The following is a 19,449-nucleotide window of genomic DNA, read 5'->3' on the forward strand; positions in this document are numbered from 1 at the left end:
TTTTTTTTTTTTTTTTTTTTTTTTTTTTTTTTTTTTTTTACCTATAGCTTCCCTCCCTTGCCCCTATCAAAATCAGCCCTGGGAAAGACAGTGATCCTATCTAGGATTCCCCACAATGTAGACACTCAGAAAATCGTGACTGATTTATGGCTAGGACTCCTCCACTTCCTACCTCTGGATGAATGGAGAGGACAGAGTGCATGCTGCTGCCGAAATTCACATTCTGAGTGGGTCGACTGGGAGCCCCATGCTAGCATGCAAACAGCCATTTACACACCACCCACGCTCCCTGAGGCCCTAAGGGTTAAGCAATGGATCCTACCCTGTGAGCTGTCAATCAAGCACTTTCCACATTCCTTGGGGTTTAGGCTGGTTTTTGGCTTCATCTCTCTGGATATAAAGTGGAAGTTTCCAGGTACTGGCTTAGAGTTTGGTTTCTAATCACAAGATCCAATTGAGGAGGTTTCCAAAGTGCCACTGAATATTCTGCCTTCCTTAAAATAAGTTAAATCCAAAGGTTTCCTAACTGACCCGATCATTCTTTACCATGGAACTGGAAATCTGTAATAACTCAACACCTCAGAAAAATCAGCTGATCGTAAGAAGCTTTCACCTTGACATTTTTTTTTTTTTCCTCCAGGATAGAGTCTAGAATTAGATCTCCTAGGACAGTAATTTACTAGCCAGCTTATACACAGTTTTCTTTTACTTCTGTAATTACCAGCAGGTCAATTAATATGACTCCGATAATTATAGCGCTTGGGGTTGATTATGTCTCGAAATTATTTATGCTAAGGCAAAAATAATTACAAACAAAATTAAAAGATTGAACTTATAAGCTATGGAGTCACCACTTTCCTGGCTAGCATTAAAATTACCAGGCTGTAAAATGTCAACCTGAGCGTTGGCCTGATTTAACACCCTGGTGACTCAATGGCAATGAGACCAAAGAGGACCACAGGTGACCAAGAAGCTCCAGGGGAACTTGGGAAAGCAGAATTCACATGTAGTGGACATACACTGTGTGAGAGAGAATGTGCTTCTGGAAAATTACTACTTGGAGTCATTGATTCTCTCAAAGAGAGTGGGGAATGACCGTCAGTTGTGACATTACCAGGCTCAGCTCCCATGGCAGTGATGGCCGCTAACTGAAACTGCTTCAGAGTCTCTCTTACCACGTCTCTCCTGGATAGGAAGCCCTGCATGATTGATTCAGTTGGGCTGAAAAATTAAATCCCTCTACTTCCTGCTGAATCCAGTGGAGCAATCAGTCACCATTTTTTATACCTGTGCTCCAAAGCCATGCATGCAAGCTGAAAACTTTTTAAAAGCAGAAAAGAAAAAAAGAAGGGTGGATGGATAGAAGGAAGAAACTGGAGAGTGTGTATTGAAAATTCTGTGTCCACTGTTTTCAGAAATCGCCAGGTAGCCAAGAATGGCTCTGTTTGAGTCTTTGAAAGGTTTTTTTTTTTTTTGGTACCAAGGATTGAAGACAGGGGCTCTTAATCATTGAGCCATATCCCCACCCCTTTTTATATATATTTTTTACAGACAGGGTGTCACTTAATTGCCCAGGGCCTTGCTAAGTTGCTGAGGCTGGCTTTGAACTCGTGATCCTCCTGCCTCAGCCTCCGGAGCCGCTGGGATGACAGGTGTGCGCTACCGCACCTGGTGGTGTCTCTGCTGCTTGTCTTTAAGTTCCCTTCCTCAATAGAACCACTGAGCCTGAGTCCCGAGTCACAGCCCAGACGTCACTCCTGTCTCCTTTCACTCCCTCTATATCCAAACAGCCTCATCACGCCCTTCAACACCCTTCGCATCTCTCTTCCTGCCTCCAAGCCCGGGGCCAGGCACCAGCCTCAGTCCTGGCCTGCCGCAGGAGGCTCACTGACTACCCGAGGGATCTCGGCTGTCCTCCCTCTGCCTTTATCGCAGTCCCATTCTCTGTCCCGTGGCTGGGTGGTCATGCTGAATGTATCATCTGAGGACACCATGACCTGCTCAAAACTTGTATGGCTCCCCAGTGCCCTGCGATGCGGGAGCTAGACTCATGAAGCCCTTCGAGATGTGACTTTCTTCATCAAAACTGTCCTTGCGGTCTCCACACTTGAGCTACACTGGCCGGCATGCAGGTCTTCTGGGTTCCTGCTCTGAGTGCAACAGCTACCTGAAACCCGAGGTCCCCTGAGTCTGACCTTCCTCTCCTCCAAGTCTCTTCTCCTCAAGGGTCATGTGGGAAGCCGACCCTGACTCCAAGAAGCCCTCTCAGGGGTCCTCTCTCTGGACTAACACAGCCGTTAGCAAGCTCTCTGGCACGCAGCAGGCACCCAAGAATTATTTTTGTGTCAACTGACAAAAGCAATGTAAATGTCCAAAGAACAGAACCTTCTGGAAACCATACCAACTTGTGCAATAGTGGCCGATTTCTTTGAGGGCTCAGAATCCTGACTGATGCGTCCCCAGTGATCTCAGCCTTCGAGAGAAGAAACTCCCACACGTGAGCCAGGTCATTTATTCTCTCCGAGCCTCAGTATCCTCACTCCTGTTTGCGGGAGGTGTTAGGAGAAGAAACCCAAAGACCTGGCAGACAGCCTGGTACCAAGTGCCACCAGGTCTACATAATAGTAACTCTGGTTATTTAAAAAAAAAAAAATTCTGATGGCAATGGAGAACAGAAATGCTCCCTGAGAGTGGTCATAACACTGAGGAGAAAACGGAGAAAAGGGAATCTTCCTTATCAAACGCTCTCCTTTCTCTTGGCCGGCTCCCTAGCACTTCGGACTTTGCTATTCTGTGTTCACTCTGAGTTCATTTCGCTTTAAGATCACAGTCTTTATTTTAATACACACTGCATTTTAACAAGTAGGTCAAAGCCATTTTATACTTGCAATATGATTACCATAGTAATCGCTGTATTTTATAACCTGCAAAATGCTCCCAGGGAGACCAGTAGGGACAGCTACAGTTTGTAACAAAAAATAATAATTTTCAGCCCTGCAGAATAAGCTCCTCTTAAAAACTCTCTGGTTGCAAGTATTAATTTTTGAGGCTCCCACAATATTTGAAAACAGTGAATGCTAATGACTGACAGAAGACCAACTCTGAGCAGTTAATTTCAGTAGCTTTATGTTTGGAGAGATGATAACAATAATAATGACAATAATAATAGCAGCTATTGCTTTGCGTCCTGTTTGGTATAGACTGTCTGAAAAAAATGGTTTGCACCTGTATCCACGCTCCCTCTCACAGTGGCTCTGGACTTGGCTGTGAGATTTGCTTTGACCAATGGGGGGATTATTAGCAAATGTGACAGAGAAGAGGCTTGGAAAAAAAAAATTGTGCATTGGAGGTTCTCTCTCTTGCTGCAGTAGACAATGATGTAAACACAATCACGCTGGTATTGTCCCACCTGCCATCGTACTAGACCTGCAAGGAAAGCCACCCTGGATTCCAGACAATCAAATCATGAGAAATAATAAACACGTGTTGATTTAAGCTACTAAATTTCAAGGTGCTTTGTTACGCAGCACAAACTCACTGATAATAGTAGTTACGTCATGTCAGACACTCCTCGAAGGACTTTATCTAAATTAACTCATTGACAATAAGCCTTTGGGGTCAGAACTATTATCTAGTTCATAGATGAGGGAATAAAGCCGCACAGATACCTGGTAACCCTGCCTGAAGTCCACAGCTAGAATGTGAAAGAGCCAGAATTTGAACCCAGGCAGTCCGGCTCCAGAGTTCCTCCTTTTGAACTGTACAATAGTGACTCTCATCTCTGTTTATTTTTGTTCTACAGAAATCTTTATTTTATATGATACTTATGAAAACACTGTTTAATATTGCTTATATCAATAAGCAAGAGTACAAAATATGATTTCCCTAAGGAAATACTGGAGTACATTTTGGATCCTAAAAAGAGTAAATTAAAAGTATCTCCACCCATCCAAAAACAAAATTCCATTAATAAATACTGATTGATATATACAATTTATAGAACAAATTTTGATTTTTCCCCCCTTTGGGCACAAGGGATTGAACCCAGGGGTACTTAACCACTGAGCCCCATCCCCAGCCCTATTTTGTATTTTATTTAGAGACAGGGTCTCACTGAGTTGTTTAGGGCCTCACTAAGTTACTGAGGCTGTCTTTGAACTTGCGATCCTCATACCTCAGGCTCTCGAGCAGCTAGGATTACAGGCAGGTGTCACTTCACCTGGCTAGAATAAATTTTGAAAACAGTAGTGATTAAGAAGGTTCAAGTGGACCTCACTGATTTCAAATTTTGAGGTCATGCACTCCCTCAATCCGTTATATATTTTAGTACAGTCCATTAAATCACAAAAGCAATATGGGCTTTTAAAAATTGAAGTCTATAGTATAAAAAGTGAAAGTGTGTCTCTCCCTCACCCATCCTTCAACTTTACCTTGCAAATATAACAAATTGCTGATAATGTAATGTGCATCTCTTCATATTTTCCCTTTAATTATGCAAATAGAGTTATTAAAGGCCTAGCAAGTTTCTGTTCTTTAAAATTGAGAATGAGGAAAAAAACCAGTTGACTGTAAACTCAAGAGCATATTTTAACAGTTTTGTCATTCAAAGAAAAGCTTTCGTTCATTATAATGAAGTATATTAATGGTACTTCAACTCTCAAAAGTGATAATTATTCCTTTACCTTACACAATCAACAGAAAGGTTAGCTTCTCCAACATATTTAAGGAAGCCAGTTTTCTGTTCCTTTTGATTTAAAATAGAGTTCTTCTCTATTCTTCTTCTAACTCTTATCTATGGTAAAGGTATTATCATACTGTTCAAAACTGAAGATAGGAGGCCTAGGCAGAAGGATCATGAGTTCAAAGCCAGCCTCAGCAAAAGCAAGGTGCTGAGCAACTCAGTGAGACCCTGTCTCTAAATAAAATACAAAACAGGGCTGGAGATGGGGCTCAGTGGATGAGTGCCCCTAAATTCAATCCCTAGTACCCAAAACAAACAAACAACTGAAGTCAGATTCTCAGATTGGTCATGCTGGATTGCAGTTCAGAAGGTCTAAAGCAAGTTTTGTTGTTTGTGGGGATTTTTTGTTGTTATTTTAGATTTTTTTGGGGGGAAGGGTTGCTGCTGAGAATTGAAATCCAACCCAGGGCCTCATGCATGTGAGACCAGCACTCTACCACTGAGCTACATCCCCAGCCCCTAAAACAAATTTTTAAAATCATAAATCAATTAAGCTCTCTAAGTCTAGCACTTGCATAACTAACAAAACAAGAGGCCATTCTTCTCTGGGATCAGAGTGCAGCAAAATGGAAAAAATTTTCTGGTAAGACAAGAGTGTCAATTGGAAAGTTCTGAGTGAAAATTAAGAAATTAATCACAGAACCATGGAGTGTCAATGTCTATTCAAATGACAGACTCATGGCAGAACAATTCACTTTCCCTAAACCCCAAATATTGGCTGGGTGTGGAGGTGCACACCTGTATTCCCAGTGGCCCCGGGAGGCTGAGGCAGGAGGATAGAGAGTTCAAAGCCAGCCTCAGCGACTTAGTGAGGCCCTCAGCAACTCCGTGAGACTCTGTCTCTAAATAAAATACAAAATAGGGCTGGGGATGGGGCTCAGTGGTAAAGCACCCTTGGGTTCCTTCCACAGTACCCCCCCCCCGCCAAAAATTGTCCATTTATGACTTAAAAAAAAATCCAACTGAAAATATTTTTATTTGGATCCAAAGTTTTGCCCTGCTGACAGTGGGGCTTTGCATGAAACATATAAAACTGAACACTAACCCAGAAAACGTCACACCCTGCTCGGTGCCACTGATCCTCCTCTCTGTCTATATGCTTTTTTGGAGAAGATGATGGATAAGGAGCGTAAGGGTGCAATTTGGATTCCACAAGGGACAGCTGTTCAATGTTGGCATTGAGGAGGAGGTTCCCCTGACCACCCTCCGTGGATGAGATGTGCACCCCAGCCTTCCCATCAAAGAATACGCGCTATGTCTTTCAGGGCGCTAGACCCCCAGCAAAACGCAGGATAGTGCTGGTGAACAGCATGCAAATACATAAGTGTCATCCGCACACTCTACACACATGTATGCACAAGCAAAAGAGTTTTTCTTTGAGTCCGTGATTAAGTCCTGAGTGTTTCATTTGGGTAGGTCTTTAAGGGAGGAGAAGCATTCATCTTACCCCACCCAGCCACCATGGAGACCTTTGCTTCCAATAGTTCATCTAGTCAATGCATCTTTATTGAGCATCTACTACCTGTCAGGCCATGGGCCAGGTCTGAGACACAGAGATGGCAAAATTGTGAGGTTTCCTCTTTCTAACAAGTCTAATTAGACCTCATGCAATGTCTGATCATTGAGATTGTGAGACTTCCCTGAATGTGCTCATGATTGAACACTTCTGTCACAGTCCTGTCCCCAAAGGCTCATGTGTCAGAGGCTTGGTCCCCAATGCAGCAGTATCCAGAGGAGGGGCTTTTTTGAGGGGGTGGTACTGGGGATTGAACTCAGGGGCACTTGACCACGGAGCCACATCCCCAGCCCTATTTTGTATTTTATTTAAAGACAGGGTCTCCCTGAGTTGCTTAGGGCCTCCCTAAGTTGCTGAGGCTGGCTTTGAACTCATGATCTTCCTGCTTCAACCTCCCAAGCTGCTGGGATTACAGGCATGCGCCACCATTCCTGGCCCAGAGGTGGGGCTTTTGAGAAGTGATTAGATCATGAGGACTCTGACCTCATTAGTGGATTAATCCATGGATGAATTATTAATTTGATGGCATTTTCGGAGACAGTGGGGCCCAACTAGAGCAAGTAGTTCACTGGGGAGGGTCCTTGAAGCATAGGTCATGTCCAAAGTCCCTTCTTCATGCTCTCTCTCTCTGCTTTCTGTTTGGAAAGTGGGCAGTTTTCCTCTGCCATACCCTTCCTCCGTGATAATTCTGCCTTAGGGCCAGCTGACCATAGAATAAATGAAATCGTGAGCCAAATTAAAGTTTTCCTTCTTTAATTGTTTTTCTCAGGTAATTTGTCACAGTGACAGAAAGCTGACTAATACAACCAGTATGTGCTAGGTTCTGTGACAATGCTAGAAATACAAAGGCACTGTATTTCCAAGAAGACGTGGCCCTTGCCTTCATGGGCCCTCAATCAATATCCAAGTACAGGCTGGGCAGGGTGTGTACGCCGGTAATCCCAGCAACTTGGAGGCCGAGGCAGGAGCATCTCAATTTTGAGGCCAGCCTCAGCAACTTAGTGAAGCCCTGTCTCAAACAAAATAAAAAGGGCTGGAGATGTGGTTCAGTGGTCAATGTCCCTGGGTTCAAACCCTGGTACAAAAAAACAAACAAACCAGGCAAGTAAAAATGATGATGTGATAAGGAGTCCCATATATACAACACCTGACATGGTTTGGGGACAAGGTCTTTCCAGAGAAGTCACATCCAAGCCAATACTTCAAGGAGAAGGTTGCCTTCTGGACTAAAAGAAATGGAAGTTCTTCCCAAATATTTCTATCAACAAAAAGCTTTCTATCAGCAATTTCTATTATTTACTCTTTCATTTGTGACTGATCACCTGAAAGAGATCCCTGGCCTAGTAATTCACAAATTTTACTGTGCATAGAAATTACCTGGGACCTTGTTAATCAGGTGATGGTGAGGCTGCTGATCTGGGGACACCCTCGGAACAGCCAGGCCTCAGCCCCAAAGAGCCCTTTGGCCAACTGATGTATTACGTTTGGCTCCTGAGATATTCCAAAACAGTCTCTGTATGTTGACAGCTTTGGAAAACCATGAGATTATAGCTATCTAAAAGAGGATTCCAGCTTTTTTTGAGAAATTGAAGGTCAAACGGAGCCCTAAGTTTCCTCAAGGTGGCGGTCAGCAGGGCAGGTCCACTCCCACCTCTACTGCTTTCACCCTACTCCCCTGTAGACATCTGTATTTGTTACTCTGGTTCTAGTAGCTTGAAAGGGTTAACAACCCACCAAACCACCCAACTTCTCCAGGAGTAGCGTGCTCAGGCTGGAATTAATGCCATTCATTTATATTAAGAAAGACCTGTCATCCCAGAAGCTCAGAAGGCTGAGGCAGGAGGATCGCGAGTTCAAAGCCAGCCTCAGCAACTCAGCAAGGACCTAAGCAACTCAGTGAGACCCTGTCTCTAAATAAAATATAAAATAGGGCTGGGGGTGTAGCTCAGTGGTTGAGTGCCCCTGAGTTCAATCCCTGGAAGGGAGGAGGAGGGGGAGGAGGAGGGGGAGGGGAGGGGGAGGGGGAGGGGGAGGGGGAAAGCTAAGGAAGCTGGTGGTGTAGCATAGTGGGAGAGTGCTTGCCTGGCCTGTGTGAGACCCTGGGTTCCCTTTCCACAGCAAGAGGGAAACAAGCAGCCTTTATGGAAGCAGCACAGGTCTCTTGCCCAGTTTGCCCGGCTTGACAAATGCCTGCCCTTCTTCAAGGTGGCATTTCTGTGTACCCGGTAAAGGAGATAACAGGCATTATGGAAGGACCAGCACGGACCTACTGTGTGCATGTCTGGGAGGTACCTGAAGCCAACCTGGGTGCAGCCCGGGGGCTCCCAGTTGGCTGACGTTCCCAGGAGCCCATCCTTTCCGATGTCAGACCCTGGAAGCATCTGGAACCACCTCTCCACCGTGAGTGTCGGCCAGGCGTGGGGAGGGACTCCACCTGATTGGCAAGCGTGTGGTGGAGCGAGGACAGGTGGTGGGATATTAAGGGGCACCGGGCTCCCAGCTATCTCTACATCTGAAGGACGTCTCTGTGACTGGAGGAGAGAGCAAGCCGTTCTGCTGCATGGCTGGGGCTTCTGAAATGTCCCCAGCCCGCCCCCACACATGTCCCTGCAACACGTATAGGAACACACCCGTGCGGGATGCGCTGATGGGATTCTTAGCAGCCAGGGATGAAAGTCTGCCTGAAGCCACTCACTCCCTGGTGCCTCTGCTGCCTGAGGTGCCTGTCACTTCTCAGGGCCAGGAAGAGCTACCCCGGAAGGACTGGAATCGGGGCTCCTGGAAAAGAAAATCAGCTGCTGGCCACTGTTGGTGACAGGCAGCGAACATCTCGTGGTCATCACTTCTTTTTGCTAAGACCGCGTGGATGGGAGACCCCGAGGATTTGCATTGACTTTCACCTGTCTCAGCTGACTTGTGAGACCCAGGCCAGCCTTTTTCAGAGTCAGGGATATGGAAGGGAGTAACGATTTTTTTCTTTAAATAAAAATCGTGATCAAGGAATAAATGTTTAAAGCAACCTGTGCAAACAGTGGCACATAGAACCCAGGTACAATCATGTTCCATGTCACACAGACACATATTAATTTTGTGATAATGAGAACAGAGAAAATCTGCATGTCCTTTATATAAACATGATTGGGGAGTATGAGAATAACTTGCTTTTCCATTGACCTCTACTATTTAAATCCCAATTTTTAGAAATTTTAATTATTGCAGTAGTAGGGATTGAACCTAGGGATGTGCTTCCACTGAGGTACATCCCCAGCCCTTTGAAAGTTTTTTATTTGGAAACTTGCTAAGTTGCTGAGACTGGCCTCTAACTTATGATCCTCCTGCCTCAGCCTCCCAAGTGGTTAAATCCCAATTTTGGAAACTTTCCAGATAGCAGATCTTAACACAAATGACAACACATGCAAAACTGCATTAAAAATCTATCCAACACTGCAGGGAAGCCCAAGTTGAACTAAGCACATCTTCAAAATTTTGTCTCTAATTATTAGCAACAGTTCTGAATCCTATGATCTCTGAGCGAATGTCAGTGTGTCAAACACGATGTGGAATGGTCTATGCACATCCTGTAGCACTGCCCTCATTTCCTACTGCCTGGGTGAACTAGCTGAATTCCCACCCCACTCCAATCCTTCCACCTTTGAAGACAGGACACTTTCCAAGTTCCTCTTGAGGCGAATCAGCTAAAACTGACTGGCTCTAGAGTGGCTGTCAGGAGGACCACCAGACAACCTCCAACTTCATGAACATCCCACCAGCAAGCTGAAGAAGCACCCGCTCCCCCAGAGCATGGTGGTTGCCATGACAGCAGCGATCAGAAAGAATCATGAAAGGAGCCAAAAGAGGTGGTGCCCAAATTTCTGGAAAATCTCCGCGCAGTCCCAGAAAAGCCACGCAAGCTCCTCCCTTTCATCAACCATCCCTTCCCCTCATCTCTTTCAAGCTTCCTCTCAGTTGGATAATCCTCTTCTCCGGGGAAGGAAATTGATTGGCATATTTCTCTCTCTCTTTTCCTTATTCTTTGCGGAGAATCAAAGTCCCCTCCAGGGCTCCACAGATGCCCTTGTAACTGTTTCCACGATTGCAAGAGGAGAAAAGGCCCCAGTCTTTGGGGTTAGGAATTCCGAACAATCCCAGCTGTGACTAAATGACCCCTCATCAGATGGTCACGTGGGTTTTCTGGGCTAGAATATAAGTCACACCCCAGGAGGAGCCAGGCTCAGGCGTCAGTGTGATCCCAGATTCAGCACAATGCCCGACCAGCGGAGGGCCAATATTGATTGATTATTGAGATAATCACAATCTCCTGCCCAGGCTGCTCACCAACCAGAGTCAAGTAACTTGCCTCACAGGACAGAGGACTGGAGGTTGGCGCCATGCCCCGCCCACAGACTGCGGATCTCCAACATTAGCTCTCAGCACAGTGCCCACATTCCCAGGGGACTCGCCCCTATGAAGAAGGCACACAGACTTCTAGCTCCTGTGGGTCTCTGGGGACTCACTTTTCTTTCGCGGGATGCTCCTAGGCATGTAATAAATGTGGATGCCTTTTCTTCTGCTGATCCACCTGTTGGTGGTGGTTGATTTCAGAGACTGTTATTGCCCACTCAGGGGGAAGAGGGGAGGTCTTCCTTACCCTACACTGTCCTTAATGCAACGGAGCTCACAATGAGAATCTAGGGCCAGGTGAAGTGGTGCACACCTGGAATCCTAGCAGCTCGGGAGGCTGAGGCAGGAGGATCGTGAGTTCAAAGCCAGCCTCGGCAATTTAGTGAGTGTCCAAGCAACTTCGTGAGACCCTGTCTCTAAATAAAACACAAAATTGGGCTGGGGAGGTGGCTCCAAGTGACTGAGTGCCCCTGAGTTCAATCCCTGATACCAAAAAAGAAAAAAAAAAAAAAAAGAAGAAGAAGAAGAACTTAGAGAAATAGTGTTATGGTTTACCTATGAGGTGTCCCCTAAAAGCTCATGTATGGGACAATGCAAGGACTTTCAGAGGTGATATGACTAGATTATGAGAGCTGTAACCTAGTCAGTGGATTAATCCACTGATATGGATTAATAGGCAGTAACTGTAGGCAGTTAGGGAGTGGCTGGAGGAGATGGGTCACTGGAGATGTGCCTTTGGGGTTTATATTTTGGCCCTGAATGGAGCTCCCGTCTGCTTCCTGGGTGCCGTGTCCTGAGCTGCTTTCCTCCTCTAGGACCTTCCACCATGATGATCTGCCTCACCTTGGGCCTAGAGCTATGGAGTCAGCTGACCATGCACTGAACCTCAGAAACCAGGAACCAATACCGACTTTTCCTCCTTTACCTTGCTCTCGTCAGGTCTCTTGGTTACAGTGACAAAAAGCTGACTAACACACATGGATTCACTAGTCTGACATATAAAAATGGCACTGCCAGGCTGAGTGGATTACATCCTGACGCTTAGCAGGAAAACGTGTAGAAGCAAATGAGTCAGGTGAGATTCTAGGGGCTCTGGCTGACCAGGGACACATTCCTAGTCTGGGAGATCAGACAAGAGTCAGGTCCTAATTATCAGCACTGGGCTTTGCAAACACCAAACACTAACTTAGGAACTTGAATTTTGAGCTCAATTCAAAATAAACAGGTTGACTTTTTTCCCCCCAAGATTCAGTAAATAATTTATCTCCCTTTCTCAACAGCCCTTCAATAATCTTTTAAAGCTCCCAGATCTATAGAGTATTCAGATATTCTGGGTGCAATGCCTATATTGAAAACCTTAACCAACTGGGCATGGTGGCACATGCCTGTAATCCCAGCAGCTCGGGAGGCTGAGGTAGGAGGATCTCTAGTTCAAAGCCAGCCTCAGCAATTTAGGGAGGCCCTCAACAACTCAGTGAGACCCTGTCTCAAAATAAATAGAAAAAAAATGGTGGGGGGTAGTGGTGGTGGTCTGGGGATATGAATCAGAGGTTAAGCATCTCTGGGTTCAATCTGTGGTACCAAAAAAATAAAATGAAATAAACCCTAATGAACATTTTAAAGGTTACATTTACTCTCAAGTGCTTAGATAATGACACAACAAAAATGGAGACAAAGAACTCAGGAAGACAAACATGAGATTCAAATGCAATTCAAATACAAGGTGGATGGATTCCTGAGAAATAGAGAGAGAATCAAGTGCTTGATGAGCTACAAAAATTTACAAGATGTGCCAAAAAAAAAAAAAAAAGGAATGACTCTCAACTCTGCATATATCACTTGAAAAAAAAATCATTGCTCAAAACTGTCAAATGTGAACAAAGGTATTTCAAGATGACAGAAAGAGATTAGCTAAACCATAGCAGTTTTAATCCTAACAGAGGTAATGGCTTAATTTTTTAAAGTTCTTTTAAGGGCATAGGACCATATTCGGTAACTTTTTTTTTCTTTTCTTTCTTTCTTTTTTTTTGGGGGTGGGTACTGGGGATTGAACCCAGGGGTGCTCAACCACTGAGCCCCATCCCCAGCCCTTTGTGTATTTTATTTAGAGACAGATACTCGCTGAGTTGCTGAGGCTGGCTTTGAACTCGAGATCCTCCTGCCTCAGCCTCCAACATTGTGCACCACTGATATTTAGTATCGTTAATGCCACTGACAGGCTTAACTTCCGGCACCCACAAGCATAAATGGCTAAAAGTTTTCTTTTATCCTTAGCTACAAAATAAGTGCATACCCAGCAGTGAAAGCCCCATCAGGCAAGAGACTCCTGAGCACAAATTCCATACAAAATCCCACTTCCTTTAGTGTGCAGAGATTGGCCCCCACCTTCACTGACTAGATTGGCCAGACATATCTAGAATATTCTCTTCCAGGAGACCTATCTTCCAGGATACCTTTTCTAGTTCATAAAATTATATAACAACCAAGAAAATGTTTGAAAACATGTAAAGAAATGTTTCAGTGTGTACCTGCAGTCAAAATACAATCCCAGAAGATGATTTTTTCTGTTGGTAACATCTACAACAGATACCCAACCCAGGCATTTACCCAACAACCAACGCTACAGCAATGCTACTGCTTATACAAAAGCCTTTCAAAAGCATTTCAGTGATCGAATCCAAGACCTGCTCACATTTTTAAATAATAAAATGTAGGAGAGAATTAAAATAAGTATCTGACATAATTTCTCTCATAGAAATTATGGGAACCTTCTATGAAAAATATCGGTATAAAAGACAGCGACTGTGAGTAGCACTGGTCTCCCTGGCAGGACTCCAGCACGGTGGGCCAGCGCATAGCCTCTCTCCTACTGAGACCGAACTGAATGTGAGTGTCTCTCTTTTTCTCTTCTTTAAAATGAAAGAATTGGACTACATCCTCTTGATGGTCTCAGCCAACTTTAACTATCATATATTCCCCCTGGGATTAGTCTGGCCAAAGACACCACAAAGATGATATTTAACTGCTGTGACAGCATTTAGCCCCAAAGCAGTTTAATGACCTGGGCTAACCCCACTGGCAGAAAGACCATAGAAGTTGTGGTCACATGTCAGTCTAAGATACCAAAATTAAATAGGTTTTTTTTTCTTCTCTCTCTTTTGGTATAGGGGACTGAACTCAGGGGCACTCAACCACTGGGCCACATCCCCAGCCCTATTTTGTATTTTCTTTAGAGACAGGATCTCACTGAGTTGCTTAGGGCCTCACCATTGCTGGCTTTGAACTCACGATCCTCTTGCCTCAGCCTCCTGAGCCACTGGGATCACAGATGTGCACCACCACGCCTGGTTAGGTTCTCTTTTTAATAGCTAGAAAATTGTGATCCTAGGAAGGTATTTTAAAAGGTGCCCTTGTCCAACAGTCTCAAAGGTCAAGTTGGCAGGCCAGACTTTAGATACCATAAGAGACAAAGGCAAACCCCACTTTAGTAAACTGGGACTTAGGAGCATCACAGTAACTATAGACAGCTCTTGGGGCATCCTCACGTCAAAGTCAAGAATCCATCCACATCCCAGCATGCAGTCTTAATTCGTTGACCAACTACCCCAGAAATCATTAGATTGACAAGGGTTTCCTTAGTGGATAAACATCTTTTACCCCTGGTAGGGCAGACAGTGAGACACAGAACCATTGAAAAGGAATAAATATAATAAAAAAATGTTCATGTTGTTTGTATTTTTAATCTGTAAATATTTGCTACTTGAATCGTTTTAACATTTAAGAGAATTTGGCCTGTCAGAATAACAGATTGTGCTTGCAACTCCAATGTAGAACATGTAATTAATTGCTATAGGTTTATCATTTAAAATGAAGATCTTGCGAAACTTACAGTTTTAGGATGTTTAAATCAATAATGTTTACCATATTTATAAGTGTGATTTATGAGAATTACAAGAATTATTAAAAGGGAAGGGAGAGGATGTTTTTCTCGGGGAAGGAGGGGGAAAATCAGAGGACTCAAAAACCAGTTCGTATTTATGACTGCATTTTAAAATATAATGAGTTTAATTATTTAAATTTGTACACAGGGACTGAAGGTTTGTCAACATGATTGAATAATAAGCCCTAATGCTGAACTTGTGGAAGAGTTAGGTTAATTAATTGAATATTAAAATTTAAAATCAAAGCAAGCTCTAAGTAAAACTCTTTCCTTTAAATAAAAACTTCCTTCTAAGGCCTCAAAAAACTCAGACTCCCTCCTCTAAGGTGGCCTCCCCGGGCTGAATTGAAGGCCACGAGAGGGACTCTAGCTAATTCCTAGTTGGTGGAATGTCATGGGGCACCCAGTCCAAGGGTTTGCTAATAAGTACTGAATCCGCACTCTATGCCCAGCCCTATGCTAAGCACTCTAGAGACAGCACATCTCTGTTTTAGGGAGCAACAATCTGAAGTCTAGGGACATTAGGCATCTAGCCAAGATGATAGGAATGGGAACTGAACCCAGTGCTCTCAACACCAAACAACCTGCCTCCTGTAACAGCACTATCCCATCAAGCTAATCAGCTCCTGGAACCTCACTGTTCAGAGTGTGGTCCAGGAACCATCAGGACTGGCACTGCCTGGGAGCTTGTTAGAAATGCAAATTCTCAGGTGATTTCTGAGAGTTTGAGGAGCTCTCCTTAAGAGCAAAGATCACGTAACTTTTTCTGCAAAAGGCCAGAAAGAAAGTATTTGGGGCTTTCTGGGTTATGTGGTCTCTGTTGCAACCTCTCAACTTCCATGAAAGCAGCCATTGATAATATACAAATGACTAAGCATTACTGTGTGTGTGTGTGTTTTTTTTTAAATCTGTATTTATAGAAACAGGCTGTGGGCCAGATTCAACCCATGAGCCACAGTTTACCAACCCATGGTCTGCAGAAAAGTAACCAAACCACTGAGATGGATCCACTCTCTGATCAGCTGGGCCCTAGCTGAACACATTCCCACCCTGGAAAGCGTACTCAGCCCGACTCCTTTCTCACTGGTAGCAAAAAACAGATCCCCAATAACACCATTCTGTCAACCGTGACAAACACTTCTTTGAGCGTGCAGTCAGACAGTTCTGTCTCAATCTAACCATTATTTTACAGAGGGTTCAGTGTTTAAGAGGCCAATGGGAATTTTCTCCAAAAGCATTTTCCTTCTGGTATAAAGAAATCAAATTAAATGGTGTGAGCCCATTAAGTTCTTTGGGGAGTTAAAAAAAAAATTGGCCTTTTTTTTTTTTTTTTTTGGTAAACACGATTGCATAAATACAACCAGCTTTAGCACATGAACAGAGCAAGATGCCTCAAATTCTGAAGCATTTCTGAGCCAATGACTACAGGATGACTAAACGCATTGGACAGCGGTTCTGCCACTGGACTATTTTGCTCCACAGGCGAGCCCGGTCTTGCGTTAGGGAGCACCCCATTTATTGCTCAACTGTGAGCAATAAGGTTGAGCGTCCGGTTTCAAAATCTCAACTTTTCCATCAGATGTTCCCACACAAATCTGAACCTGGCAGTGAAGAGAGTCATTGCAGTATTTCCTTCTCTCTCACTTTTCCTGCCATGAGTAGGAAAGAGGCCACTCACGCTGGCCTGGCCAATTCAGCAAAGGAGGCTGAGGAATTGGGTTCCTGAGGGTCTTGGTGGGGGACAGTCCAAGAAAATGTGGAGGCAATGAAAATGTAGCAAACCAGGCAAAGGGTATTTCCCGGGGCCACTTCCTGAGGGATGGCCACGTGGGCCATGGGCACAAGTTTTACCAGGAGGGTCTCCCTTAACCTCACTGCAGTGTTATGAAGAGAGAACCAAAATGGAGAGGAGAAACCCGTGAGGCCATGGTGAGGTTAAAGGTCAGGCAGCAGATAGCGATAAGGACGTGGATCTGAACCTTTAGGCATGAGAGCCCACTGTCTCAACACTTCAATTTAATCTCCAGTGCAACTGTCGTGCTGCAGCTCGGGAGGCTGGGGCAGGAGGATCGTGAGTTCAAAGCCAGCCTCAGAAAATTAGTGAGGCCCTGAACAACTCAGAGAGACCCTGTCTCTAAATAAAATAGAAAAAAGGGCTGGGGATGTGGCTCAGTGGTCAAGTGCCCCTGGGTTCAATCCCCAGCACAAAGAAAAAAACAAAATCTGAATTAGACAGAATTTAAGTACTGTCCAGGGCGTCCTGCAGCCTAAGGTGAGGGCAGAAACGACCGTGGTGTTCTCCCTCACCCACCAAAAGGGTCAGTGAACAGCTCCCACGGTGCCCTGCCCTTGATCTCTCTGCGCTGCATCATCCACAGCCCTCTGATTCCTTTCCACGGTGTAAACCACGGCTCCCCGACCTCCACACTATGGGCATTTCCCAGAACCCTCTCTGGTGACCCCTTCTCCTGTCCTGCTCAAGATATTAGACAGCTCTTTTCAAAATTCAGACCTCTTCACCCTGCTCTCTTGCTTGGGCTCTCCATGGCTGTTTTACGGACGTCTTCCTGACAAGACGCATGGCATCCTCGATGGCCTGCCAGAGCCAACCTCAGCCTCCACACCACTCACCACTGCGCCTGCTCCAGGAGGCCCTAGCCTGGGCATATGCAGATCCACGTGCATGCAGCACTTCTTCCTGTCCTTCTTGGGGACCCCAGCTGTAATAGTTCAGATGAGGTGTCCCACAAAAGCTCACGTGTGAGTGCACGAAGGTCCAGAGGAGACCTGGCTGAGCGGTGAGAGCCTTAACCCAACCAGTGAATGAACCCCTGATGGGATTAACTGGGTGGTGGCTGGAGGCAGGTGGGTGTGGCTGGAGGAGGGGGCATTGGGGGCGTGGCTTTGGGGTCTCTATTTGTCTCTGGAGAGTGGAGTCTCTCTCTGCTTCCTGATCACCATGTGAGCTGCTTCCCTCCACCACACTCTTCCTCCATGATGTCCTGCCTCCCCTCGAGCCCCGAGGAGTGGAGCCTGCTGTCTGTGGACGGAGACCTCGGAAACCGTGAGCCCCCAGATAAACTTTTGGTCCTCTACAGTTTTGGTCAGATCCTTTAGTCACGGCAGTGAAAAAGCTGACTGAAACGGCCACCATGAATGTTGGCTGCATACACCTGCATGACCAGTCGCTCAGCAGAGACTCCGTCTCAAAACACAGAGGTTTTGCAGATGAGATGAAGGGAAGTAGGGAAATGGGTCATCATGGAGTTAAATTGCCTGGATTCATTCTAGCTCTGAGATGTTAACAGCTGTGAGACTGTAGATGAAGCACTTAGCCTCTCTGTATCTCAGTTTTCTCGTTTGTAAAGTGGGAAAAGGTGTACTTACTCTCATGGAACCCTTGCCTAGAAAGTATAAGAAAATAGCTGGGTATGGTGGTGCATGCATGAAATCCCAGTGCTTGGGAGGCCGAGGCAAGAGGATCATGAGTTTGAGGCCAGCTTCAGCAAATCAGCAAGGCCTAGGCAATTTATCAAGACTGTATCTCAAGATAAATAGGGATGGGTGTATAGCTCAGTGATAAAGCATCCCTGGGTTCAATCCCTAGTACCAAATAAATAATAAATAAGTTACACATAAGAAAATATATGAAGTATTACCTCAGAGGCTGGGTATAAAAATGTGCCACTTAAGAATTTGCTGCTATCTTTATTATTATTGTTAATATTCATATTACCAGTAGTGTTTTGATTTCTGTATGATGATTGAGGTAATGGGTCATTTTCCCCTCCCCCAACCTCAGCACAGGAGACCATGGCCGTCACAAAGGAAGGAGGAGGACCACCTCGTAACCAGCCCCTGAGTACACAACCATAGTGCCATTTCTGTGCCTCTGCACTCCATGGCTGACGCTCAGGGGTAACCAGAAACTTGGCCATCGGACTAATAAAAGACGAGATTTGCTTGCAATGGTGATTAAAACCCAGCCACTCTGGAAAGCCCAGTTCACCTTGTGGACCTATTCCATTGAGAATCTCTGGAGACACCAGTCAGAGATGTGCTTAGTCTACTCTTCATCCAACAGATAGCTTCCAAATGCAACCCAGGTGCCAGGGACAGGGACTCGAAACCTGTTCTAGGACCCTGAGCCCCTGAGCACATTTCAATGAGCAGCTTTTGCTAATCTCCAGGATGCTTACAAGGATTCCTCATGTTATTAGAGGGCTGCTCCGGTTCGCTGAGAGCATATTTCAGAGAAACACAAATGAGGTTCTTTCCCTCCTTGCATCCAGGCAGAGAATCACCATTCCCCAAGCATCTTTCTAATTCCAACCATGACTGCAGGTCAAATCCCATTATGACAAACTCCTCATGCATTGGGACCTGGCTGCCTGGACGGGCAGGCCATTGTTTGGCTGAGTTCTGGAAATGCTATCGTCATGCAACGGTTCTGCTGCGCTGGAATTTGTTGTGCTAGGAGTTGGCCTGTAACTCACCTCCAAATTAGCAAAGGGCCACTTTTATTTCCTGAATCCAACTGCCAGAGGGTATTGGCGCAAGAACCCAATTTCTCCTAATGAGGCAATTAATACCTCAACATGGTCTGCCTAAAACAGATCTCACTGCTCTGCTCATCAGAAGGATGAGTAATGAAATATCAAAAGACAGCCAGATAAACATGAAGGTATAGGGCAGAAAGGCTGTCAGCAGGAGGGCATTTACATTCTCACTTTAGGCATTGAAATATGGGAAAGCATAACTTGAAATATTTTTTTTTGTGTGCGCTGCGGATTGAACCTCATGTATATACGTGTTATGGTTTGGATGTGAGGTGTCCCCCAAAAGCTCATG

The 19,449-nt window shown here is 45.1% G+C and overlaps 1 protein-coding gene across 1 annotated transcript in view; it reads right to left on the bottom strand.

Annotated features, from left to right (window-relative positions):
- The window catches only part of Prickle2 (prickle planar cell polarity protein 2), a 330,973-nt gene that overhangs the window by 170,482 nt on the left and 141,042 nt on the right, over positions 1 to 19,449 (bottom strand). The window lies entirely within an intron of this gene.

The sequence above is a fragment of the Marmota marmota genome, unplaced genomic scaffold (genome assembly GCF_001458135.2).
Source record: "Marmota marmota marmota unplaced genomic scaffold, marMar, whole genome shotgun sequence".
In the NCBI taxonomy this organism is placed as follows: domain Eukaryota; kingdom Metazoa; phylum Chordata; class Mammalia; order Rodentia; family Sciuridae; genus Marmota; species Marmota marmota.